This window comes from Thrips palmi, unplaced genomic scaffold, assembly GCF_012932325.1.
Source record: "Thrips palmi isolate BJ-2018 unplaced genomic scaffold, TpBJ-2018v1 HiC_scaffold_18, whole genome shotgun sequence".
Lineage (NCBI taxonomy): Eukaryota > Metazoa > Arthropoda > Insecta > Thysanoptera > Thripidae > Thrips > Thrips palmi.
In genome coordinates this window covers 16734563-16761774 of record NW_023144627.1, presented here as the reverse complement: position 1 = coordinate 16761774, position 27212 = coordinate 16734563, and the positions used below count along the sequence as shown (strand labels likewise).

General features: G+C 58.7%; 1 protein-coding gene across 5 annotated transcripts in view; it reads left to right on the top strand.

Annotated features, from left to right (window-relative positions):
* LOC117644419 (RNA binding protein fox-1 homolog 3-like) overlaps nt 1–27212 on the top strand; it is a 177527-nt gene that overhangs the window by 16529 nt on the left and 133786 nt on the right. For all 5 annotated transcript variants that reach the window (XM_034383898.1, XM_034383893.1, XM_034383887.1 and 2 more), the window contains exon 2: nt 25120–25170. The gene's annotated coding sequence lies outside the window, so the exon portion shown is untranslated. The remainder of the gene's footprint in view (nt 1–25119; nt 25171–27212) is intronic.

The following is a 27212-nucleotide window of genomic DNA, read 5'->3' as shown; positions in this document are numbered from 1 at the left end:
CAGCCCTCCCAGCCACCGAAAGCAAAGTTATGCAATCCCGGATTGAACGGAACGGCCTTTCAGCTGCTGGAATAGTTTTCCCTGCCCTTCTTGCTGCCAGACTAGTTTTCCCTGCCCTCCCAGCTAACGGAATAGTTTTCCCTGCCCTCCTACTTATCGAAAAAGTTTTCCCTGCCCTCCCAGCTGCTGGAATAGTTTTCCCTGGCCCCCAAGCTGCCGGAATAGTTTTCCCTGCCCTTCCACCTACCGAAAAAGTTTTCCCTGCCCTTACACCTGCTGGAATAGTTTTCCCTGGCCCCCAAGCTGCCGGAATAGTTTTCCCTGCCCTTCCACCTACAGAAAAAAGTTTTCCCTGCCCTTACAGCTGCCGGAATAGTTTTCCCTGGCCCCCAAACTGCTGAAGTAGTTTTCCCTGCCCTTACAGCTGCTGGAATAGTTTTCCCTGCCCTCCTTGCTGCCTGACTAGTTTTCCCTGGACTCCCAGCTACCGGAATAGTTTTCCCTGCCCTCCTACTTATCGAAAAAGTTTTCCCTGCATCCCAGCTGCTGGAATAGTTTTCCCTGGCCCCCAAGCTGCCGGAATAGTTTTCCCTGCCCTCCTACTTATTGAAAAAGTTTTCCCTGCCCTCCCAGCTGCTGGAATAGTTTTCCCTGGCCCCCAAGCTGCCGGAATAGTTTTCCCTGCCCTTCCACCTACCGAAAAAGTTTTCCCTGCCCTTACACCTGCTGGAATAGTTTTCCCTGGCCCCCAAGCTGCCAGACTAGTTTTCCCTGCCCTCCCAGCTGCCGGAATAGTTTTCCCTGCCCTTACAGCTGCTGGAATAGTTTTCCCTGCCCTCCTTGCTGCCAGACTAGTTTTCCCTGGCCTCCCAGCTACCGGAATAGTTTTCCCTGCCCTCCTACTTATCGAAAAAGTTTTCCCTGCCCTCCCAGCTGCTTGAATAGTTTTCCCTGGCCCCCAAGCTGCCGGAATAGTTTTCCCTGCCCTTCCACCTACAGAAAAAAGTTTTCCCTGCCCTTACACCTGCCGGAATAGTTTTCCCTGGCCCCCAAACTGCTGAAGTAGTTTTCCCTGCCCTTACAGCTGCTGGAATAGTAATCCCTGCCCTCCTTGCTGCCAGACTAGTTTTCCCTGGCCTCCCAGCTACCGGAATAGTTTTCCCTGCCCTCCTACTTATCGAAAAAGTTTTCCCTGCCCTCCCAGCTGCTGGAATAGTTTTCCCTGGCCCCCAAGCTGCCGGAATAGTTTTCCCTGCCCTCCTACTTATCGAAAAAGTTTTCCCTGCCCTTACACCTGCTGGAATAGTTTTCCCTGGCCCCCAATCTGCCGGAATAGTTTTCCCTGCCCTTCCACCTACCGAAAAAGTTTTCCCTGCCCTTACACCTGCTGGAATAGTTTTCCCTGGCCCCCAAGCTGCCAGACTAGTTTTCCCTGCCCTCCCAGCTGCCGGAATAGTTTTCCCTGCCCTTACAGCTGCTGGAATAGTTTTCCCTGCCCTCCTTGCTGCCAGACTAGTTTTCCCTGTCCTCCCAGCTACCGGAATAGTTTTCCCTGCCCTCCTACTTATCGAAAAAGTTTTCCCTGCCCTCCCAGCTGCTGGAATAGTTTTCCCTGGCCCCCAAGCTGCCGGAATAGTTTTCCCTGCCCTTCCACCTACCGAAAAAGTTTTCCCTGCCCTTACACCTGCTGGAATAGTTTTCCCTGGCCCCCAAGCTGCCGGAATAGTTTTCCCTGCCCTTCCACCTACAGAAAAAAGTTTTCCCTGCCCTTACACCTGCCGGAATAGTTTTCCCTGGCCCCCAAACTGCTGAAGTAGTTTTCCCTGCCCTTACAGCTGCTGGAATAGTTTTCCCTGCCCTTCTTGCTGCCAGACTAGATTTCCTTGGCCTCCCAGCTACCGGAATAGTTTTCCCTGCCCTCCTACTTATCGAAAAAGTTTTCCCTGCCCTCCCAGCTGCCGGAATAGTTTTCCCTGCACTTCTAGCTATAGAAATAGTTTTCCGTGCCCTCCCAGCGGCTGGAGTAGTTTTCCCTGCCCTCCGTGCTGCCAGATTAGTTTTCCCTGCCCTTTCAGCTGCCGGAATAGTTTTCCCTGGCCTCTTACCTGGCGGAATTGTTTTTCCTGCCCTCTCAGCTGCTGGAATAGTTTTCTCTGCCCTCCCACCGATCGAAAATGTTTTCCCTTCCCTCTCAGCTGCTGGAATGGTTTTCCCTGCTTTCTCTGCGGCCAAAATAGTTTTCTCTGCCCTCCCACTCACCGAAAAAGTCTTGCCTGCCCCCCCCCCCAGCTGTCGAAATAGTTTTCCCTGCCCTCCTATACCATCAACCACCAGCGCTGGCCGCCGGCACCGGCACGACCATTCATCGGTGTACTGTACCCTGCTCTCAGGACGATAGAGGTGTATTTCTTAGAGGTAATATGCATAGGGAATAAGTAGAGGTTTATCCCGTAGAGGTAAATGCACAGTGTAATTTTTAGAGGTATCTGAGTCTGAGAAACTATAGACGTGAATTGAAGCAATTACATCTACGTTAATTATACGTAATTTACTAACGTGCTGTAGAGGTATCTGACTCCCTTGCACAATATAGAACCTTTACCTCTACGTCGTAGGAGACAATCTTTTAGAAGTAGAACTACTCGAAAAGGTTTAGAAGAAAATCACAAGGTCAATTGAATTCCATCTATTTCTAAATAGAGGCGTTTTCAGTAGAGGTACCGGGCCGCCCCCGTCCGGAGAGTAGGCCATTGGTGGGGGTCACAGTGGGGGGAATCGAACGTGTGACCCCACCTATGGATTCCTCGTCCGGAGAGCAATCCATTGATGGGGTCACCCGTTCGGTTCGAGTCCCAATTAGCGACTTTGGAGCTCAAAACGCGTCTGGAGTTTTGGCCGCCTCCACCGGTCTTCTGGCCCACTGTGCGGCCAGGGCTGCCAGTGCCGGTCCGGCTGCGCGCCGCGCGCCTCTAGATGAATTTCAACGGTGGCTACACTGCCCTGCACCCCGAGGGGGCCGTTCCCGTTGCCGCCCTCAGGAATACCCCAGCCGGGCCGTGCCGGGCCGTGCCGGGCCTCGCCGAGCGGCAGACTCATTCCGAGAGTCGTTTTCGTCGCTCTGTCTCTCTCGCACTCATGGGGCATGGGTGCGACAGAGACAGAGCGACGACTCTCGGAATCAGTCTGCAGCAGCAGTCGGTGAGACAAGGCATCTGGCATTGCGGTCGGTTCGGCTTGTCCTCACGGGGCTTCCGACTGTGTGGCAGCATGACGGCTTCGTTTTCCTGCGCCAACCTCGACGGCACGCACGCCTGGAAAATGGGAAGCGCTCGCGGAAAACGCCACCCTACGCGTGGAAAATGAAATTGCAAACATTTCTCGCTATGGTGGAGCGGCAGGGAGGAAACATCAGCCAGTGCGATACCGGCTGGCCCCTTCCGGGCGTGGGAGAGAGAGAGAGAGAGGGGGGGAGAGAGGGGGGAGGGCACATGCCGGTAGAGTCTGCGGCCGGGGAATTTCCACGTTTTGGCGCCCCGCTTCGAAATAAGAACGCCAGAATTATTGGAAAGGCGCGCTGCATTGCGGGGCGGGGGCGGGGCGGGGCGGGGCGGGGCGGGGCGGGGTGGGCACCCTACGCGTTTTCAGTTTCATTAGGACCCAATTCGCAATAAGACTCGGTACGTTGTGGGAGAGAGGGGAAGGGGGCTTGCAGATGGCACAAAAGGAGGACGACATCTGGGCACGGCTCCCAGTCGAGCAACACTGTAGGGAGAGAGAGGGGGGGAGCTCTATTTTGCGATGTCCGTTCCATGTGGGTAGCCGTGGCCTGCCCTGGCTCCCGCCACTTCCTCTGCGTCCGCCCCCACTCGGGTACCACACTGTACCACACCGGGAGCGCGACAGGGTGGCGCCTCGTACGGTCGAGCAGCAACAAAAACAGTTGGCTCAGCCAATGTTTCTTCGCTTTTCGCGCTTCTCTCTCGCAGCAGTTCCTTCCACGCGATCACCGCCGTCTTTTTCCTCTTCCTCGCTGAAACGAACCACTGTAATTTCTCTCGCCGCTGGTGTGGGAAAAATGAATTTCGCGACTGGAAGTCGGAAACGATTGGAATTCGCGCGCAGCAGCCGAACCATTCCGGAGAGTCGTTGGGTCGCTGCGTCTCGCTCGCACGCTCGCGGGGCGCGCGCACGCAGCGACCCAACGACTCGCGGCATTCGCGGAAAGCGCGTGAAAGGGTCGACGAGCGAAAAATTGCAATCGGAATGGGTAGCTTTAGCGAAGGGCCGTGGCAATGGTGATTGGCAGACGGATTCCGAGAGTCGGCGCTCTGTCTCTCTTGCTCCTACACAGGACAGCCCATGAGTGCGAGAGAGACTCTCGCGGCATCAGTCTACAGCCACAGCGCAGTGTTGCCAACGGGCTGTACCACTGTTACGGTGCAGAGTACCGGGTAGAACCGTGGCTTCACCTTGCTGGCCGTGCTGGCCGTGCTGGGCGTGCCCGGGCCGTGCTCGCCACGCAAACAAGCGACACGCTGCCCCTCCACTGATAAACACGGCCCGAGGGCCCAGGCCGTCCCGGCCGTCCAGGCGGATCCAGGCTTGCCCGGCCCGGCCGACTTAGGTCCGAATGGAACACCCCGTGCCCTTCCCCTCCCTGGACACCTTCATCCCTGTGCGAACGGCACCGCTACAACCCGCCCCGCCCCGCCCCTCCCCGCCCCGCCCCGCCCCGCCACGAAGGTGGTTTGCTGCCAAGGCATCTCAGGAGCCGCATGAATATTACAGGTGTGGGCGCCTCCACCTGCCGCCCGCACGTGTGTGTCTGTGTGTATGTCTGTGTGTGTGAGCCCCACCGCCTCGGGTAGGCTCTCCCAGAGTGGCCGCTGACGCGCGCTGACGCCGAAGACGCGGAAATAACCGACAATGCGAAAGACATGGTGGTCGTTTTGGCGCGGCTTCCCCGGCTATTCGTTTTTTGCGCGCGCTTCGCGCGGCTTTGCCGGTCGGCCGGGGCCCGTCAGATGGAGTGGCCGCCGATTTGGCAACGTCGGAACGCCGCCAGAGCGTCGGAACGGCGGAACGGGAATGAATGATACCGCAGGTGTGCACCAGCGGCACCAGCTGCCGCCCAGGTGGCGGGGCGGGGCGTGGCGGGGCGTGGCGGGGCGTGGCGGGGCGGGGCGGGACGGGGCGGGGCGGGGCGGGGCGGGGCGGTGGACAGGACGGCCGCCTCGAACCGTGTTCCACCCGCTGGCGCGCTCGGTTGGTTAAATTATTGTAAAATTGCGTGTTGCTCTCTCTGTGCGCCGCGTTGTGCTGTGCCGCTGTGCCCCACTGGCGAAGGAGGGAGGAGAGAACAGCGCCGGCCTCGCCAGGCAAGGCAGGCAAGGCCAGGCCGGCCACAACAGTCGGCCTGCTCGCCGCACAGTGGGCCAGAAGACCAGTGGAGCGGACAAAACTCTAGACGCGCTTTGAGCTCCAGAGTCGCTAAATGGGACTCGAACCGACCGTGTGACCCCACCAATGGATTGCTCTCCGAACGAAGAATCCATTGGTGGGGTCACACGTTCGGTAGGTGTCCCATTTAGCGACTCTGGAGCTCAAAACGCGTCTAGAGTTTTGTCCGCTCCACTGGTCTTCTGGCCCACTGTGCTCCGGGTCCAGCCCACGACGGCGGGAAGCGGGAAGGCCGGCAAAGGCGGAGGGAGAGCACTTTGGTCCGGGTTTTGGTTTAGGGGGCAAAAGCAAAGGGGTGCCGCGCCGCGCCGCAACGCGCCACGGCGACAGGACACAGAGGCGTCCACAGAAGAAGGTTCTTTCCATCACTTTTACGCACACGCAAACACACAACCACACACACACACACACACACACTAAACAAGTTTCCGAGGGAACGGAAAAAGTCAATGCTTTGTAGGGCCCAGGGCGCTGTATGTAAAGCCTGCCCACGGCCGGGTCAGATCAGATCGGGGGCGAAGGAGGGGGAAAGGGGAGGGCGGGGGACGGTGGCTGGAGCTGGAACACGGGGCCAGCTCCTGGAGCGGCTGGCGGGGAGGCGCCCGCGGCTCGCTGGGCGTGGCGGGGCGTGGCGGGGCGTGGCGGGGCGTGGCGGGGCGTGGCGGAGCGTGGCGGGGCGTGGCAGCTGTAACGGCGCACATGCTGGACGGGCGCCAGAGATTCTCCTGGAGTGCCCTGCTGCGGCTCTGCCTCGTCCACGAGGAGCCAGACGTTTCCGTCTCGATGATCGCCCCGCCCCGCCCCTCCCGCCCCGTGTGACCTGCAGCAGACTGGAAGCGACGCGCTCCTCGCTGCTCTGCGCACCTCCTCCGATCGGCCACCGGCGCCGCCGAGGCGCCGCAGACCCGGTGGCGTCCCGCTGGCGCAGGCAGCAGACTCATTCCGAGAGTCGTTTTCGTCGCTCTGTCTCTCTCGCACCCATACGGGACGCCACAAGAGTGCGAGAGAGACAGAGCGACGAAAGGGGCTCTCGGAATCAGTCTGCTGTCCCGGTGCTCCAGCCGAGGCCAGCGCTCCGGCGGCGTCCCTCCGGGGACTCCGGAGTCCGGGGCAGTCCGGGGCAGTCGCCTGGACAAAATGGAGGCCCCCTTTTCCTTTCGCCGGCGGACTCGGATCGGGGCCGCCTCGCCTCGCCTCGCCTCGCCTTGGAGGGCCTTCCTGCACCGGAAATAAACTCTTACCTTTTTTTTCGGATTTTACCGCCAAGTGCCGCGAGAGCTTTGAGGCGCCTCGGGCCGGCCTCATTAACACGCTTAATGCACTGCTGGCTTTCGGAAGGGGGGCACACTGGAAAGGCCGCGCTGGACGCCGCGAGACACATCGCTCTGGGGCCATCGGCTGCTGTGGTTCGCCCGGCGCCCGCGTCCCACTGTAACAGAGTAAGAGGCGGCGGGTAGGAGAGGTAAAAGAGTGGCCCGTATTCGGTCCGCGCAGCACAGGCAATAAATACCGGGCCGAGCTGGAAAACGCCACGCCGCGCCACGCCCCACGCCACGCCCCACGCCACGCCCCACGCCACGCCCCACGCCACGCCCCACGCCACGCCCCACGCCACGCCAAGCCCCACGCCACGCCCCACGCCACGCCCCACGCCACGCCCCACGCCACGCCCCACGCCACGCCCCACGCCACGCCCCACGCCACGCCCCACGCCACGCCAAGCCCCACGCCACGCCCCACGCCACGCCCCACGCCACGCCCCACGCCACGCCCCACGCCACGCCCCATGCCAAGCCCCACGCCAAGCCCCACGCCGCTCCGGGCCGCCGCGTCGCTCTGACCCAGAAGCCCAACAGCGACGCAGCGACGCGCTGAGAAATGGATCATTATCTCCCCTCGCAGACCCTTGCAGCGCCCCGCACACCAGGCTGGCCAGAGGGAGAGAGAGAGAGAGAGAGAGAGAGAGAGAGAGAGAGAGAGAGAGAGAGAGAGAGAGAGAGAGAGAGAGAGAGGAGGGGATTTTTAAATTGTCGCCGCACTACGCTGCTAGACCACTACAAAGCGGGTAATGGCCAGGGGACGTAGGCACTTAAAACGTGTTATTTTTCCTCTCAGAGTAAAACCCGTTTCAAAGCGGGGCCTGCGGCGGAAGCGTGGAGCCCGGCGGCGAGGCTTTGTCTCTGTTTTTGTCACGTTTATCGACGTTTTGACGGACTGCGCGGCGCCATGGCAGCAACGACACTGCTTTCAGGGTTGGTAATCACACACTCGAAGCCCCGCAGCGGCGCGGCCGAGGGCGCAGCTCTGCCGTCCTGGAGGCTTATGCTCCAGGGCGCTGCCTCTCTCTCTCTCTCTCTCTCTCTCTCTCTCTCTCTCGATCAAACAGTGTCCCCGCCGGCGGCTTAGCCCCAGCCTCCGCCCACACTGCGGGCGTTTTACGTCGAAGCCAGATAGCCTAGGGATAGCGCTCAAGGCCGGCTGGCTTCTCAATCACTGCTGGGAATGAATTCGCAAAACGCGCGGGTACAGACAGACAGACAGACAGACAGACAGACAGACAGACAGACAGACAGACAGACAGACAGACAGACAGACAGACAGGGGGACTTTGGAAATTCTCAATTGCCAGTGCAGCGACCGAGCCGAGCGCCCGACGAGCCAGGATAGGCACCCCGTCGCCACGCGTGCCCGGCGGCACTGCCTACGCTCCGCTTTGCAGGCTGAGGCCGGGAGGACTGTGCCGGTGTCGGCGTGTAAGTGTACCCCCCGACCCAGAGTATCCCCGGGTACACAACGCCTAGGGCCAAAAGTACCCTGGGGTACATGACGACTAAGTTCAATGTACCCAGGGGTACAATGCGCCTAGGTGCCAGGTGAATTGTACCCCGGGTACAATGCGGCTAGGCGAAATGTACCCCGGGGTACATTTTGCCTAGGCTTATTGTATCCCCCGCCGGCCGGAGGAGGGTGCACGTCGCCTAGGCGCAATGCATCCCCCCGGATACAAAGAGCCTAGGCGAGGAGTATCCCCTCGGCCGGCCGGAGGGGGATACAAAAAGCTTAGGCGCAATGTATTCCCCCCCCCCGATACAAAAATCGAGAAAAAAAGAAGGAAAAAGGGAGGCCCTTCTCCCACCTCCGAGATCGGAGGGCCGCCTGCAACTTCGGTGGATCGGGGGAACCGGTGCTTTACAGGCGGCGACCCCAGGGGTTCTCGTCTGTATATGGGCCGGGCTTGAAGGGCGGGTTTGACAGTCTCTCTCTGCCTTGAGAGCCTTTGCTTTTCGCGGGGTGGTCTGTACCAAGTGTACACCCGCTGTCCGGCGCTCTCTACCGAACATACAGCTTGTTTAAGGGCCAGCTTCAAAGGACTTATCATCTCCTCCCGACGAATCAAGGAGGACCCACCCGCGACCAATTACGGGTGGCTGGATTGACGGATCAAATACTCCGTCGCTCCAGTGCCGAGGCCAACCCGCCGAAGCGCAGTTGCTTTTTAGACACCCCAGCGGAGTGGCCAGGTGAATGTGACTCTGACCACTACGCTATCAAGCTTGTACGGCTGGCGTCGTGTTGGACGACGGGTTTGAGTTGCAGTGGAAGGAAGCCAGTCGAAAAATGTAATGAAATGATGGGAGTCGATCCCGGGGCCCTACTGCCGGGACCGCACGACTTTTGCCGCTCGCCCACCACGGCCCATGACGAATGGAGCGGCGTGAGGCGGGCTCTTGACGCGACAGGAATGGACCGACCCGGTCAAAATTTCACAAGAAGTTTGGGGAGTCGAACCGCCGACCTCAGCACGGAGAAGCGACGCCTCTACTCCCCAGACCACCACAGCACATGCAGTTCGTTGGCTGAAGTCACGGTTTTCAACCACACTGGGCGAGGCAGTAAAATTAAATGTTAATGTTTGTTAGGAATCGAACCCCCGACGTGTGGGACTGTTCTACACGGCTCCGCTCTGATGGCCTCAAACCGTTCCACAAAAGAAAGGAAATCGAAAAAAAATTTGAGATGCCGGTATTCGAACACCGCACTGTGCAAATGCGATCGAACGTCTGTAACATTTGCGGTGTTCGAATACCGGCATCTCAATTTTTTTTTCGATTTCCTTTCTTTTGTGGAACGGTTTGAGGCCATCAGAGCGGAGCCGTGTAGAACAATCCCACACGTCGGGGGTTCGATTCCTAACAAACATTAACATTTAATTTTACTGCCTCGCCCAGTGTGGTTGAAAACCGTGACTTCAGCCAACGAACTGCATGTGCTGTGGTGGTCTGGGGAGTAGAGGCGTCGCTTCTCCGTGCTGAGGTCGGCGGTTCGACTCCCCAAACTTCTTGTGAAATTTTGACCGGGTCGGTCCATTCCTGTCGCGTCAAGAGCCCGCCTCACGCCGCTCCATTCGTCATGGGCCGTGGTGGGCGAGCGGCAAAAGTCGTGCGGTCCCGGCAGTAGGGCCCCGGGATCGACTCCCATCATTTCATTACATTTTTCGACTGGCTTCCTTCCACTGCAACTCAAACCCGTCGTCCAACACGACGCCAGCCGTACAAGCTTGATAGCGTAGTGGTCAGAGTCACATTCACCTGGCCACTCCGCTGGGGTGTCTAAAAAGCAACTGCGCTTCGGCGGGTTGGCCTCGGCACTGGAGCGACGGAGTATTTGATCCGTCAATCCAGCCACCCGTAATTGGTCGCGGGTGGGTCCTCCTTGATTCGTCGGGAGGAGATGATAAGTCCTTTGAAGCTGGCCCTTAAACAAGCTGTATGTTCGGTAGAGAGCGCCGGACAGCGGGTGTACACTTGGTACAGACCACCCCGCGAAAAGCAAAGGCTCTCAAGGCAGAGAGAGACTGTCAAACCCGCCCTTCAAGCCCGGCCCATATACAGACGAGAACCCCTGGGGTCGCCGCCTGTAAAGCACCGGTTCCCCCGATCCACCGAAGTTGCAGGCGGCCCTCCGATCTCGGAGGTGGGAGAAGGGCCCCCCTTTTTCCTTTTTTTTTCTCGATTTTTGTATCGGGGGGGGGGGAATACATTGCGCCTAAGCTTTTTGTATCCCCCTCCGGCCGGCCGAGGGGATACTCCTCGCCTAGGCTCTTTGTATCCGGGGGGATGCATTGCGCCTAGGCGACGTGCACCCTCCTCCGGCCGGCGGGGGATACAATAAGCCTAGGCAAAATGTACCCCGGGGTACATTTCGCCTAGCCGCATTGTACCCGTGGTACAATTCACCTGGCACCTAGGCGCATTGTACCCCTGGGTACATTGAACTTAGTCGTCATGTACCCCAGGGTACTTTGGCCCTAGGCGTTGTGCACCCGGGGGTACTCTGCGCCGACGGGTACAGTTCGCCTCCTACACCGGTGCACCGGCGGCATGCGCACCGCACCGCAACGCACCGCCCTCTGGAAAGATGTTTGCCGATCCCTCTTTGACTCAGCGAAGGCCGTGTTTGCGCGCCCTTTTCGTCATCCGCGGCAGCAAATACAAATAACGCGCAGCGCGACCCCAAAATCTAAAAACACGTGAATCGAGAGACAGCGGCGGCCTTTGGCGGGCAGGCGGTTTGGCTGCCGCACAGTGGGCCAGAAGACCGGTGGAGGCGGACAAAACTCTAGACGCGTTTTGAGCTCCAGAGTCGCTAAACGGGACTCGAACCGAACGTGTGACCCCACCAATGGATTCCTCGTTCGGAGAGCAATCTATTGGTGGGGTCGCACGCTCGGTTCGAGTCCCATTTAGCGACTCTGGAGCTCGAAACGCGTCCAGAGTTCCGTCCGCCTCCACCGGTCTTCTGGCCCACTGTGCGCCGGGTCGCGCATGAAAGCCCTTGGAAGGGTCGGTGATGTGGAGCCCGCCAGCCCTTGGCCGCGCCCTTGGTCCGGCCAGCCCTTTGAAGCGAGATTAAAGGCCCTGATTGGCTGAACCGCTGCTGGAAATCAGGGCGGTCCAAAGCTGTAGAAACTCTTCATTCGGCCCATTTTTCGCATTTCCTGAAAACAAACAAAAATAAATCACTTTTTTTCCGCGCTGCGTAACCGCAAACGCTGTTTCTGTAATGCGGTGCGACTTTTCTGTAACCGGAACACACACGCCAACTTTTCTGCTCCTTTCCTGCTCTCTCTGTCTCTCTGTCTTCTGTCTGACCGTCTCTGTCTGTCTCCTCTCTTCGTGGCTGTTCAGCCAACCGCGCCGAGCCGCGCAGCCACTCCTGGGCGCCGCTAAGCCACTTTGCAGGCGCTTTCAGGCAGACTACTCACACGCTTATACCTGCGCGCGCGCACACACACACACACACACACACACACGAAGAAAGGAAAAGAACAACAACTCACATCTCCTTTATCTCGGGGCTGGCGTGTCACTCTGTCTTTGTCTTTTGGATCGAGGCTCGGCCACGGCCGCGCCGCTGCGCTGCGCCCCGCGTTGTCTTGGAACTGGATTAGAGGAACGGTCCCCCCCCCTCCCCCACGAGGCCAGGGCCCCGGGCCCCGGGCCCCATTGACTGGTGAAAGGTTCCCGTCTTCCGTCCGGATGGGGGCGCTTCACTCTGGCACCTTTGGCGTACTCTGAATCCCTCGCCCCGTGTTCACCGCCCCGATCTTGCCATCAGCACACCACCCTGCCCTTCAATGCTCCAATGCGCCCCCCCAGAGGCCTAGCCCGGTCCAGCCCAGGTCGGCTACACCCTAAAACTTATATTGGGAATTAGCGAAGGTACCGCTGGATTGCCGAAGGTACCCCTGGAAAAAATATTGCCGAAGGCCCCTGGAAAAAATATTGCCGAAGGTACCCCTGGAAAAAATATTGCCGAGCCGAACACACATTAATGGATGTTTCTTCGCAAATTCACGAAGATTTCTCTCAAATTTACCAGGAATCTGCGTGAAGTTACGAAATTTCCGTCGGCAATAAGATTTTTTCCTGGGGTGGTACCTTTGTTGTAGATCCTGGCGATTTCCTCTTACAGTGTAGGCCGTGTCCACGGCCGAGTACGCACCGCTCGCTAAACGTGGAATGATGACTATCATTCTCCGCTTCCGGCCAGAGGGAGGGGGGGGGGGGAGGCACACTATCCCCGTGGATTATATATGAGCGCCAGAACGGCGGCGCTTTCTCGTCCACGGACAGCCAAAGTGCGCGCGATTCGATTTCTCCGCCAGAATCGGCCAGAATGAGCCGCGAGAAGGAGAAGCGTCTCGGGGAAAAGACCGGGAGCGTGTGGAGATTGGAAATGCGCACAGCTCGGCGCGGTTCTGGGCGGCGCGGCGGCGCGGCAGGGTCAAACTAACTTCCTGCTCCGAGCGAATGCGGCGCGGTTCCGAGATGCGTCGCTACTGTCACCGCGGGGACGCGCTGCGCAGTGCCGGCCCATTGTTGGATGGCAGCCTCCGGTGGCGCCCCGCCCCGCCCCGCGCGCCAGGAGCACAAGGACCTTTAACGAGCCCCGCGCGGGACGCGCTGGGACGGGACGCTCCCACGAGAACCCCAGGGAGCCCCGGGGAAGGCCTGGGAAGGCCTCCGCTGCGAATCCAGGCGGCAAACACGTGCGTGTTTTCGGGCGCTTGCACGCTGTCTTGCCCCCCCACCCTTCCCCCCCTTCCCCCCTTCCCCCCCCCCTTCCCCCCCCCCCCCCCTTTCCCCCCCAGTCCCGGCCGGTGCAGTCTCACGCAGTCCCACGCAGCAACGCCCCGGGGGTCCTAGGGGGTCCCGCAGGACCGGGGGCGACAGCGCGGCGCGACGCGACGCGAGTGATGATCCTGGGGGTAAACAATATCCTGCCCCGGCCGGACACTCCAACCACTCCAGCCACTCCGGCGCAGTGTCAGTCCGAGTCCAGACTCCAGGTTCCACGCTCCAGGATACAGAATCAAGTTTCCAGGACGGTGCAGCCTGGCTGCCTGGCTGCCTGCCTGGCTGCCAGCAGCGCAGGACATACGAGCTGCCCGATGCCCCAGAGACGGTGGGACATCTGCCCCCGCCGTGCTGGAGCAGTGCTGGAGCAGTGCTGGAGCAGTGCTGGAGCAGTGCTGGAGCAGTGCTGGAGCAGTGCTGGAGCTAGCGCTGCAGGAGTGCATGGGGGGGGGGCCGAGGCCGAGAGGCAACATCCACACCGCTCTCGGGGCAATTACTTTCCTTGGAAAGGAAGAAACGGAGTCGACCGAGTCTCCACGTGTGTGTATGTGTAAACGTGTAAACCCCAGTCAGCGCAGTTCCCCAGCCGACTTTACGCACCCCGCGTGTGTAACCCAGTGTAGCGGCAGGCCCGTCCCTCGCCGCAGCAGCGGTCTGAACGTCTCTCTCGCACTCACGGACGAGGGTGTGCGAGGGAGAGCGAAGCGACGGAGCCCCGTTTGAAATCGGACAGGCTTGACGCGCTGGTCCGGGTCGGGCCGAGTGCCACGGGAACTAGCAACTACAGCCCGGCTGTAGCCCGGACCAAGGCCCGGACGGAGACGGATGGCACAGCAAAACGAGTCCACCTCCAGAGACTATCTCTCCGCACAGTGGGCCAGGAGACCGGTGGAGGCGGACAAAACTCCAGACGCGTTCCGAGCTCCAGAGTCGCCAAATGGGACTCGAACTGAACGTGTGACCCCACCAATGGATTGCTCTCCGTACGATCAATCCATTGGTGGGGTCACACGATCGATTCGAGTCCTGTTTAGCGACCCTGGAGCTCAAAACGCGTCTAGAGTTTTGGCCACCTCCACTGGTCTTCTGGCCCACTGTGCTCCGCCACCCTTTCAGAAGCCTCGCCAGAAGCCCATTCCATTTTCGCTCCGATAAATTGGGACTGCGTCCGCGGGGCTCTCGCCGCGTGTTTCTCCGTGCGTGCATGCGGCAGTGTGCTCGGCAAACGACTTGCTACGGCGCCCCGGCAGGCAGCCAGCCAGCCAGCCAGGTATGCAAGCTGCCGGATGCGGAGTTCTGTTTCCGGTTGAGTGGAGACAGCGGTACGGCCGGAAAGATTTCCTTTCAACAAACACACACACACACACACACACACACACACACACACTCCACATACTCACGTGCGAACCAAATGAGCACACCAACACGGGACGCACGAGCGGAACACTCACACAAACACACGCGCGGGCACCTTTGTCCCGCTCGCTCCGGGAGTACCTTGTCACGAAGTCGTTTGCCCCCTTGAATTTGCCACCGCGCTCGCTTGTCCCGCCCCTGCCGCTAGGAACACGCTCTCGTGGGAGAGGAGAGAGAGAGAGAGAGAGAGAGAGAGAGAGAGAGAGAGAGAGAGAGAGAGAGGGGGGGGGATGGTTTCGATGAGCCGCAACGCCTGCACACAGCTTGGAGTACGGCGCGGAGCACAGGCAGGAGAGGAGGAAAACACACACCCACTAAAACACACACAAACACACGCGCTCACCTCATTTTTGTGTGCTTTCCCGCGCGAAAAAAGAGGAAGTTCCGCCAAAAAGACGAGACGCTATTTCCCTGCTGCGCCGGATCGCTTCGGCCGCGAATAAAAAGAAAGAGAGAAAAAAGAGAAAAACCCCGAACAAACCGAGGGGGACCGAGTGCGACACCGGTAACGCCCCGGGGCCGAATTTGAAAGAAGAGTTGGGAGGAGTTCAAAGGGGCCAAGAAGCAAACGGCCAATCCAAGCAAAAGGAAAGAGGAGCACGAAGAATATCAAAGTATGCGACGCGATACAGGGTCGGGGTATCGGGGACCCGCGGGGGCCCGCGGGGAGGAGGTTGTTTAACGGGTGAGAGCTTTGGGGGTGGCGGGGTGGATATTGGCACAGAGACAACTCAGCCGACAGGCGTGACAGACCGGCCGACAGACGGATGAACAGACGGACGGACAGACAGACATGGCAGAGCGCAGGTGCGTCCAGGCTGGTCCCCTGTTCCCGATGTTACACGCACTGCCGGACAGGGTGGATCCAGAATCCGGTCCGGCCGGACTCGGGCAGATAAACTGCAAGACATATAGGCGCTGTGGCTGGGCTGCCTGGCTGGCTGGCTGGCTGGTGCGCACTGCCCACCCCGGATCGCTCCAGCCTCCAGTCGCAAAACGTCCGGTTTACACCCGCTGTCTCTCTAGTCCTCCCTAGTCCTCACCAGATCTCTTTAGGCCCCTCTAGTGCTCTCTAGTTCTCTCTGTCCTCTCTAGTCCTCTCTAGGCCTCTCCAGTTCTCTCTAGGTCTCTCTAGTCCCCTCTTGTCCTCTCTAGTCCTCTCTGCCTCTCTAGTCCTCTCTAGTCCTCTCTAGTCCTCTCTAGGCCTCTCTAGTCCTCTCTAGGCTAGTCCTCTCCAGTCTTCTAGGCGTCTCTGGACCTCTCCGGCTGATGCGACTGGAGGGCACCTACGTCCCTCCCTACACACACGACTTGTCAAAAGTGTAGCGGCGCGGCCCGCCACGCGCGGTGTGCGAATTTACAGCGGAAAGTGGGTTTTGTGGGGCTGAGCCGCACCGCCGCGGGCGAGGGGGGGGGGAGGCGTTCCCGCGGTCGCTGCCCGTCACGCGTGGCACGCCTTTTTGTTCGTGTTGCAATCCACTTCCAGCCGACACCTGTAAACCCGCAGCGGCGCCCGCGCAACTACGCGGTAGGCAGCCAGCCAGCCAGCCAGCCAGCCAGGCACTTGCCTTTGCCTCTATTCTCTCAGTTCAGTGTCATTCTTTTTTCATAGTACTCACAGTGATATTCATATTTTCTGTACAGGAAAATAGCCAGTGATCAACCCCTCAAGCCGAGCAATGCCATAAAAGGAAAACCCGTTACTCCGACCAGCGCTCGTTCCGTAACCATACACTCCGGCCCCACTTTTGACGAAAAAAGCCGAAGCTTGCGGAAACGAAGTTCGTGGTCCCGCTCGGTAAACGCGCACGCGGGTGTAGTAAAAAGGCTTGTTAATGACTATTCATGCACTTGCGCTGGCCGGGCCACCCCTCGGCCACCCCTCGGCCGCCCCCACCCTCGTCGGCTAGACTCCCGGTCACGGAAAAGCTACTCAGCCGCGCATGACTTTATCACGGTTCGCGTGCAAATGGACTCTACGACGGGGTCCTATCTCCATCCGCCGCACCCGCTCTTTGCCGCTATAGCTCCTTTACCGCAACGGGCCACCCGGTGCCCTGGCCTGCACTGCCCGCTCGCTCCAAGCCGGCCCAGCAGATTGAGAGTCGTTTTCATCGCTCTGTCTCTCTCGCGCCTGTACGGGACGCCCTATGAGAGGGAGAGAGGCAGGCGACGAAAACGCCTCTCGGAATCAGTCTGCAGGTTAAACACGGTGCGTTGCGACATGAATAACGCAGCCGCCCACCTTTTTGGCCGGACTGTACAAAGCCTCGCTGTGCAAGCGCGGCATAGTGGGCCAGAAGACCGGCAGGCGGTCAAAACTCTAGACGCGTTTTGAGCTCTAGAGTAGCTAAAATAGGCCTCGAACCGGACGTGTGACCCTCGTTGGATTCCTCGTTCGGAGAGCACCCAATTGGTGGGGTCACACGTCCGGTTCGAGTCCCATTTAGCCACTCCGGAGCTCAAAACGCGTTCGGGATCCTGAATACTGCCTCCGATTGTCTGGCCCACTGTAGGGCGCCCTGGTCCAGCTATTACCCTGTTACTCACGTACACGCACCTCTTAAAAATTCAGACAGTGGAAAAACATTCCATGCTGGTTTGCAGTGGATGCGCGGTGGTGGGGATGGTGGTGGGGATGGCGCGGCGAACAGACCACACCAGTCGGTGGTGGCACCTGGACGGTGCTAACGAGCTCACGCCAGTCGCCTCATATTTCTACCCAGCGAAGGGAGGGGGTTGAAACGAGACCAAAAGGACAGACGCGTGAAAAGGGTCCGCGGAAAGCGGCGCGCGGGACAGGCTGTGCTGCGAGGCAAGCGAAATTCTTCACACTAAATTACTATGTAGGTTTTTCTGCGCGCTAATGCACGAAATTGTACATGCACTTCCTAACGCACGAATTTGTGCGCGACAATGCACGATTTCCTGCATACTTGCGCACGAAATCGTGCATTATCGCGCACAAATTCGTGCGTTACGAAGTGCATGTACAATCTCGTGCATTAGCGCGCAGAAAAACCTACATAGTAATTTAGTGTGTTTGACTTCCGTAAGGTACACATCACAAAGTGGGCCAGAAGAAGGCTGCAGAGTTGCTAAATGGGGTTCAAACCGAATGAGTGACCTCACCAATGTATTGCTTTTCGAGCGAGGAATCACGTTAGGTTCGAGTCCTGTTTAGCGACTCTGGAGCTCAAAGCGCGTCTAGAATTTTGGCCGCCCCCACCGGTCTTCTGGCCCACTGTGAGGCGGCGAGCGCGAACGGGGAAATAATTACTTCTGGTGCCCGGTTATGAGCCCGGCGATCCTGCCGCGCGAGGTGCAGCCCGTCCTGCAGGACGCCGTCCAGGACGTGTCCTGCCTCGGCGATAAGCCCTGACCTCGGCCGGGGCAGCCATGCCGGGCCAGCCATGCCAGCCATGCCAGCCAAGACGGCCGCCCCCGCCCCCAGCGACACCCGGAGGGGCTAAATAATACGGTTACCCTACAGTGAGGGATGCGGCCCGTCCGGGGGGCTTGGCCGTTGGCTTGGCCGTTGGCTTGGCCGTTGGCTCGGCTGCTTGGCTTCGAGTTCTTCCGGTGGGTCAAGAGTGGCCGGCCAGGAGGAGCGACTTCCGGGAGGCGAAACGCAATTATCCCTCGGCAGGACAAAAGGGATGCATGCACACTGCGTCCTCTGGCCGAGGTACTTCCCCGCTGCCGACTTCGCCTTTTTGCCCGTGCGGGAGGTCTCGCCGGTCAAGCGGCCGCTTCGGGACTTTTTACATTTTAATTCGATTTTTGTCGTTGCGAGTGATCAAAAAAGGCTTCAATGCATACTGAATGAGTGAGTGCGCACGGACGGATGACGGCAGGCCGGGGGACTCTGCCCCCCCCCTCCCCCTCCCCGGCGAGGCGTGGCGGGCTGGAATGCAATCATAAATGCAATGGAAATAGTGGGAATGCGGCATATTCCTCTGCGTGAGGCCAAGGCAGGCTAAGGCAGGGTCCGTCCTGCCGGCTGCCGGCTCCTCTGGTCCGAATTTACAGTTGAAAGGACATCATGAATAACCTGGCTGTAAGCCGAGCCCTGCGACTCGTCGTTCTGCTGCTCTTTTCGACGCGTTTTCTGCAATCTAATGAAGTCTCTCCCCCCCCTCCCTCCCCTCCCTCTCTCTCTCTCTCTCTCTCTCTCTCTCTCTCTCTCTCTCTCTCTCTCTCTCTCTCTCTCTCTCTCTCTCTCTTCTTCCGCTGGCGCTATAAGAGGAGCGCCACCCGGCGTGTCCACTCCCCAACTCTACCCCCCCACTAGATTCGGATTCGCAATCGGAAACCTAATCCTGCGCGGCGACCGTTTTGCAAAACATTGGTAAATCCCGTGGCCATAATGAGGAAAGTTCCGCGGGCGGCGCCACCAGCGCTCACCTGAACCCCCCCCCCCTCCCCTCCCCTCCCCTCCCCTCCCCTCCCGGCAGACAAGTGCGCCGCGAAACTCATCCAGAGAGACATGGTCGGGAAAAATTAATATCCAGCAGTGAAACACAGCCTGCTTGCTCTGCTTGCCGTGCTCCGGGAACAACAGCGACACGCCTTCGAAGCCAGCGGCGATCGCTGTCGCCCGGGGCTGTTGCGACCCACAACACGTGTCTTTTTTCATTTCGGAGGGAGAGCGAGGGGGGTGGGAGGCAGACGCCGCACGCAGTGTCAGAGAGGCGCGCGTCGACTTTGCGTCGCTCCAATCAAATTGTTTGAGTTTGCCGTTTTCATTAAGCGCCTATTTAAAGTCGAGAGACTAAGACAAAAGTACAAGGTAATTCTCAGAGAGAATTTTATCGGAAAAACAATGTTTCCCGAGGAAGCGGGCGAGTGTCGAACCTCGTACATTCCACTTTCCAGGCGGCGTTCTAATCCCCTCGGCTACCCGGACGCCCCGCGCTGCCGGCAGGGCGGTTGAAAAAGTAGTCAATAGAGAATGTGTAATGCCCGGGCCGTCCGGGCCTTCATCAGCCGCGGCCGGGAGCGGGGCAGAAAGTCACACAAAAGAGTCCCGTCCCTTATTCGTATCGGGGCACGCAGATTGCGGCCCGGGGGGAGGGGGGTCGAAGGTTCCCAGTGTGGACCGCAGTAATGGATTTTGACGTGCGAACACGTCGGCCACCCGAACGACGTCGCCCTCCGAGCCGAGCCGAGCCGAGCTGAGCCGAGCCAAGCCGAGCCGTGTCGAGCCGAGCCGAGCTGAGCCGAGCCAAGCCGAGCCGAGCCGAGCCGTGTCGAGCCGAGCCGGAAAGGGCAAGGCAAGGGCTGCGCCGCTGCGCGCGTCTAGCGCGTCCGAACCGGTCCCAAGGTGGTGGTAACGTGGACACGTTCAAGTGGTCGTGCCGACCCGACGGGCCCGACCCCCAGGGGCACTGCCAGGGCACTGCCAACGCCGAGGGGATGTCTCTGCCAAGTCGCTGCCAAGTTGCCAACAGCTGCCAACCCTGTGACAGCGCCGGGCGAAAAGAACACTGAGAAAACCTCACAAACTATTTTAGGCCTTACAAAGGAAAGCTGCAAAGTATTTTGAGCATATATAAGCTGACAATGAAAATGCTTCGTATAGAAAAGTAATTAAGTTTGTATAATGTATGCTCAAAATACTTCGTAAGATTTTAAGCGTGAATGAACCGGTACTTTTAGCGCTCAAACAATACTTGAATCAAGATTTTTTTTAAACTAAAGAAACATTTTAATGAAATTATCTGTTAAAAACAAGTAATTTTTGTGTGTGTAAGCCTTGGTACAGTGCGCACAGCACGTACTGCAGGGCAGGCAGGGCGGCCAGGGCAGTCCTGATCGCTTTGAGCGGCGCGAGGTGGCGGCTTACCGGTTTCCCACCTTCGTACGCGCTACGCGACGCGCTACGCGCACGCCGCGCTCCACCTGGCAAATCGCACTGAAGTCTGTCCAATCGGCTTATTTTGCGCCGCTTTGACACGGGAAGCCCGGCAAGCCGCGCCCAACTACGCGGCGCCGCGGAGCGACACTTTTATGTAGACCAGCAGAAGCGAGAGGAAAAGAAAAATGGTTGTTGCGCCTTTTCGCGGGCCTTTTTCGCTGCATTGCTTCCTCTCCCCGGAACGGAGCGGCAGCTCGTTGTTGTCGTCGGGAAGCTCCGGGGACACTCTTTTTACTCCGACTTTCCCTCAATCAATTTTGACTCGGACGCCGGCGGCGACGATGCACAGTGGGCCAGAAGACCGGAGGAGGCGGCCAAAACTCTAGACGCGTTTTGAGCTCCAGAGTCGCTTAATGGTACTCGAACCGGACGTGTGACCCCATCAATGGATTCCTCATTCGGAGAGCAATCCATTGGTGGGGTCGCACGTTCGCTTCGAGCCCCGTTTAGCGACTCTGGAGCTCAAAACGCGTAGAGTTTTGTCCGCCTCCTCCGGTCTTCTGGCCCACTGTGCGATGCACGCCCTCGGGACGAGGCGAGGAAGGCGAGGCGAGGCGCGGCCTGATGAGGACCATTCAGAGGGACGCTTCTTATTTCGATGGGCCACTGGCGCGAGTCCTGCCGCCAAATTTAATTAACTGGCGACAAACTGGGGCCGGTTCGGTTGGAGCGAAACGCCCAGATCGGCCATCGCTCAATCAGTCCGGCCGCACGGTCTGCACGCGCGGACCGAACCATTCGATTGTATCGATAATGAAAATCTCGCCCTTGGTTCCGTTTTGCTGCGTATTTATTTTCTTCTGCGGCATACTCTAAATGTTGTATAGTGAAGATTGTCTATGGTGAAAATGTCCCATATTATGGTGGTGCAGCTGACTTTATAACTTACCGATGAAAATTCACTGTACCAGATATTTTGAAGAATTTTGTTTGTATCATAGAGAAAATCTCCACCATGGCCTTTCACCGTAAGACATTTACAGTGCAAGGGAATGTCTCGCGGCCACTGCAGCGCTGGCTTTGTGTTTGAATGTGAATGTGCTTTGCATTCATGCAGCTGCGAACGTGAATATGTGCGGTCTGGGGACATGCGGCGCGCGAGAATTCCGGCCGCGAGGCGTTATTGAGGAGGGGGGGGGAGCAATCACTCCCGAAAATCGGATAGAAAAGGAATATCGCGCGGGATAGAGCGCGCGGGATGTGGGGTGCACGAGAAAGTTGGAATTGATTCTGTGAAGCCTTTTGCATCCAGCCGCTCCCTTTCCCGAGACGCCCTTCAGCCCTTAGGGCGGCATGTAGGGCGGCCTGTAGCGAGGTGGCCGTCGTCGCTGGGCCCTTCGTTGGGCCGGCCGAGGAGTGGAGGCTCACAGTGGGCCAGAAGACCGGTGGAGGCGGACAAAACTCGAGACACGTTTTGAGCTCCAGAGTCGCTAAACAGGCCTCGAACCGAACGTGTGACCCCACCAATGGATTCCTCGTTCGGAAAGCAATCCATTGGTGGGGTCATCCGTTCGGTTCGAGTCCCATTTAGCGACTCTGGAGCTCAAAACGCGTCTGTAGTTTTTTTCGCCTCCACCGGTCTTCTGGCCCACTGTGCGGCTGTCTCCCTGGTGGGCCCTTCGGGAGTCCGGCAAGCCATCCGGCCCGTCCTCGTCATGCCGTGCCCAACCGAAAGGGCATGGCAAACAATAAATCGCGCGAGTGTGAAATGAAATCGACTTCGGGGACTTTTATTTTTCCATTTTTGCTTGCTTTCTGAGGCCGCGAAGCTCCAATCAATATCCCAATAGTCCAAGTCACGTCCCCAGCCGCGGCCCTCGGCGTGCCCCTTTCTCTCTCTCTCTCTCTCTCTCTCTCTCTCTCTCTCTCTCTCTCTCTCTCTCTCTCTCTCTCTCTCTCTCTCTCTCAGGCCTGCCAGACCGCCACCAGATTAACGGCGAATCGGACCTCGCCGTCGTCACTGTTCCCGTCTCCCTCGCTCCCATTATTAAACTCTTAAGACGGCCCCCTTTTTTGCGGAGGGCCAAAATGCAGAAACGATTTTCATTTTTAATTAAACATCCGACGGCCGTGCCGCTGTTGACTCGGACTGATCCCCCAGTGGCGGAGCGTACTTTTGTATGGCAAAATTAGATTTCCCGAGTTGTTGTTCAACTCTTGGCGAAGTCGCTCGAAACTGCGCCTCGCACTAAGTGGTCGGCTGCGAGCAATAAGAAGAAACCTGTCTCATCCAAAACAGGAAAAAAAACGCAAAAATTTAATTACTGCTGGCTTGAAAAATACCCGGAGGAGCGCAGAGGCTGCAGGACAAAATCGAGTCTCGTGGGCCACAATAAGATTGATGGCGACGGCGGGTGTCGAACCCCCGTCTCACAGTCTTGTCAGCAGTCGCTCTAACCATTCCGATCACAAATTAATTCACTTCTCTAGATTTTTTCCCAACGTATCACCTGAGAGAGAGAGAGAGAGAGAGAGAGAGAGAGAGAGAGAGAGAGAGAGAGAAATAAAACATGGCAGGGTGTTTAAGACGCGTCGCCCTATTAGCGTGGGAACACGTCCCGCCTCTCAACACGTTCTGTCTCTCTCGCTCCCCTACGGTACCCTGCGGTGCCCTGCGGGGCGCTGCGGGGCGCTGCGGGACGCCCCACGAGTGCGAGAGAGACAGAGTGCGGAGGCCTGCACTACCTCATCATTAGGGTGAAGCAGCGGAAAAAGAGGGCCGAGGCGGCGAGGCGCGGCGCGGCGCGGCGAGGTGATGATAGGGCAGAGGGGAGGGATTTGCAGTGACTGCCTCGCTTTTTGTTTTTGTTCTTGTTTCTTCTAATTTTTCGCTGCTTCTGTTGTTTATGTTGTCTGCCCGTGTCGGTACGGTGGCTTGGCGTGTAACTCCCCCTTCCCCCCTTCTCTCTCCCCCTCTCTCTCTCTCTCTCTCTTCTCTCTCTCTCTCTCACTCTCTCCTCACGGCGGCCGCATTCTCGGCCAAGCTATCAGGGCCACCGTTCCTCGTAAGTCCGGCAGCGGGCTGCTTCTAAACGGAGCTTGCTGTCCCCCTCGCACTCACGCGGCGTTCCATATCGAGGTGGGAGAGAGGGGGGGGGGGAGTAGCGCCCGCTCGTAAGCAGCCTGCTGTCGGCCCCACGGCTGGGCTGCCCAGGGCTGCCCAGGGCCCACAGGAAGGCGGGACCTCGCCGTGACCCAGCGGCAAGCCACCAGGTACGACAGCCACGGCAGCCACGGTCTCGGCCCTGGCGGAGAACAAGGCAGGGATTTTCAGGTCGAGCGCACTCGTGGCCCTGGCCTCCGTGGATGTGGAGGGTGCGGGATTTGTGTGAGCACAGCGCAGGGCAGCGCAGCGAGGGGCCCCGTCGCCGTGGCAACCGGAGTGATTGTGGATCCAGCCTTCCAGGCTACGGCAGGGACGTGCATGCTGATCCGACCCTTTGGGCCCCACCCGTCTACTTCGCGCGCTTTTTCCCTTCTTTGACCTTCTCGGTGGCTTCCCTCCAATTTCCGGACGCATTCGTCTCTCTCGCACCGACGCACAGTGGGCCAGAAGACCGGCGCCGGCGGCCAAAACTCCAGACGCGTTTTGAGCTCCAGACTCTGGCCCACTGTGCGAGTGAGACAGACAGGTCCGACTGGGTCCAGGGAACGTTCTGGATTGGCTGCCCTGGCCGAGGCCCTGGCCGCCCTGGCCTACAACAAGGCAGTGCTGCACACTCAGCGGCGGATCTAAAATTCAGCACCATGCAAATGGAAAAGCACTCCACTCCGGCATCGGAATGAAGACGCGCGGACGCCGCAGGCATGCCGCAGGTGTTGGCTAGCGAGGCCGGCAGTGCCGTGGGCAGTCCGGCCCGGGTTTCTGGGCCGCAGGGTCGCAGCCCGAGGTTTCCCGAGGCTTGACAACCTACACCTTCACCCCAGCGACATCAAAATCAAAATGCCATTTAAAACATCCCCCACCCGCCAAAAAAAAATGGACAGGAAAAAAAAGCACTGCCGGGGCTGGGAATTGAACCCGGGCATTCGCAAACCAAACAGCGTAGCCATTTGAAGCGGCGTACCAATTGTGAAATCGTTTCCGATCGGCCCCCAATCCAATCACTTGAACCGTTCCGCGTCCGCCTGCCGAGCCGAGCCGAGCCGAGCCGAGCCGAGCCGAGCCGGGCCGAGCCGAGCCGAGCCGGGCTGCACCATGCATGAAACATTACACTGCACCCTGTTTGGTTTGGGCTGATGGAGCACACTTGATGCGGGGCCTGCATCATTACTGGGATCGTGCCAAACAAGGAGCAAATGATTGTGGAGAGCTGCTGTAATGAATGTTGTTGCACGCAGAAGGCTAGCGGACGCACAAGTTGGCAGTGCTGCAGAAATGCCGCAAAAAATAAACAAGTAATTGCTGTGCTTTTGCCAAAACAAACATGCCAAAGAGATAACCTCGTCGAGCCGGCCAATTTTTTGGGCAGCGTTTTAAATGCGGCATGTTGGCCGCAGTGATTTGATTTCGCATTTCCACTTTGGCGGATGGTAACCCGTTTACAGTGCAGCTGCCCCGCCAAAGGGAATCCCTGAGTGGCGGGGATAGAGCGCGGCACGCCTCGGAATTTCCGTAATTACACTGGAATTCCAAAAATGACTCCAAAAACCAAACTAATTGTTTTTCTTTTTTGTTTACAGGTGCAGAAGCACGGCATGAGCGTTCGGGCACAGTCCCTCGTCCAATCTGAGGTAAATATGCTCATGAGATGAAGCGCCGGAAAGCCTTTTCATCTTTATTTTGGCGTGTTCCCGCGCGCTGATGGCCAAACACGGCGTGTCGCTGACGGCGGCAGGCACGCTCGGTGACGGGACTCACTGACCGACCCGTCCGAAGCGGTATTGACAGACGAGTGAATACATGAAAATGTTTTTGTGGAGGCACAGAGGGGCGCGGACGCTCGAGTCGAGGAGGCCGCCGAAGCAATGACAAACAGACTGCGGTGGAGGCATGCCCGGCTTTGTTCGGCCTCCACTCCGTGCTCCTCGTCGTCGCGGAGCCCCGCCAGGACACAGTGGGCCAGAAGACCGGTGGAGGCGGCCAAAACTCTAGACGCGTTTTGAGCTCCAGAGCCGGTAAACAGGACTCAAACCGAACGTGTGACCCCATCAATAGATTCCTCGTTCGGAGAGCAATCCATTGGTGGGGTCACACGTTCGGTTCGAGTCCCATTTAGCGACTCTGGAGCACAAAAGTTTTGTCCGCCTCCACCGGTCTTCTGGCCCACTGTGCAGGGCCCCGCCGCAGGCCTTGATGTATGTATGCATTGTCTGGCCGTGTTTCGTTATTTGGAATGAGACATTTCCATGGGGCTTTGAGACAGCCCCGCGCACTGCCCCGCGCAGCCACACCGCCCACGCGCTTCGGTGATCGCCAGGCCCGCCAGGCCCGAAAGCAGCGGATGCATATTTATAGGTAGCCGTCCGTGCCCGCCTGCCGCTTTTTTTCTCTCTCTCTCTCTCTCTCTCTCTCTCTCTCTCTCTCTCTCTCTCTCTCTCTCTCTCTCTCTCTCCGCAGCTGTCACTCAGCAGCGCGTGCGGGCCTCGGCTTCGTGGCGATATACCGTACTAATGGCGAAAAAAAGACTGCGAGGTTTTGGCAGCCCGGCCGGGGGGCCGTTAGCGACCGAGCAGCGAACAGTGCGACGTGTCTGAGGGAATTCCGTCGCAGCCCCTCCGTCACCCTCGCACCCCTACGGGCCGCACGAGTGCGAGAGAGACAGGGCGACCCCCCTGGATTCGTCGCCGCAGAGTGTATCGAGTCGCTCAAAATAAATAAACCCAGTCTCGTTACGCTGAGCGTTGCCTTGAAGAAGCGTCGGGGCGTGTCTGCTCCGCGCCTCTGAGGAACGGGGCAGGCCGGCCCGCCGCGCACGGAGGAGGTCGCGTTGCCTACCCTGCTGTTGGCAGGGGCTCCACAGTGGGCTAGAAGACCGGCGCAGGCGATAAAATCCCGGACGCGGACGCGTTTTGCGCTCCAGAGTCACTACATGAGACTCGAACCGGACGTGTGACCCCACCAATGGATTGCTCTCCGAACGAGGAATCCATTGGTGGGGTCACAAGTTTGATTCGAGTCCTGCCTAGCGACTTTGGAGCTCACAACGCGTCTAGGATTTCTCGGCCGCATCCGCCGGTCTGCTGGCCCCGGCTGGCCCACTGTGGGCTCGGTGGGTATTTGCATCCGCTACGCCGGGCCAGCCGCGCTGCGCTAAAGGCTGATCCCTCCCTGGCCACTCGTCAAACAAGATGTGCCTGCATAAAAAGGAAGGGTGCCTCTGTAATTTTAATTCCGCGCACCAGAGTAAACATGGATGGTTTCCGCCCGCCTGCCTGCCTGCCGTGATCCGCGCACAAAAAAACGTAGTTACAAAAAAAATGTGCGCGTGGTCGTTGCAGTTGCGAGCATGATTCATAACGCTACACCGAGGAGGGCACTCGGGGGTGGAAACGAAAGGGGGAAGCGGGGGGGGGGGGGGTTGGTAAAGTTGCGGGCGGGATGTAGTGTATGCTAAACAGGATGGTCGGGAAAACTCTGGAGCCGAACCCCCTCCCCTCCCAGTGTGGTCAGCCGACGGAAAATGAATCCAGGCTCGGCGCGCTGCGTGCGCTGAATCTCTGAAGTCGCGTCCGGGAAGAACCCGACGAAACCAAGATGGCCTCCCCCTCCCCCCTCCCTTTCGGAAAAAGCAACAAGCGGAGAGCATCCAGGCGTGCGGTGTAAGCAGCAACCT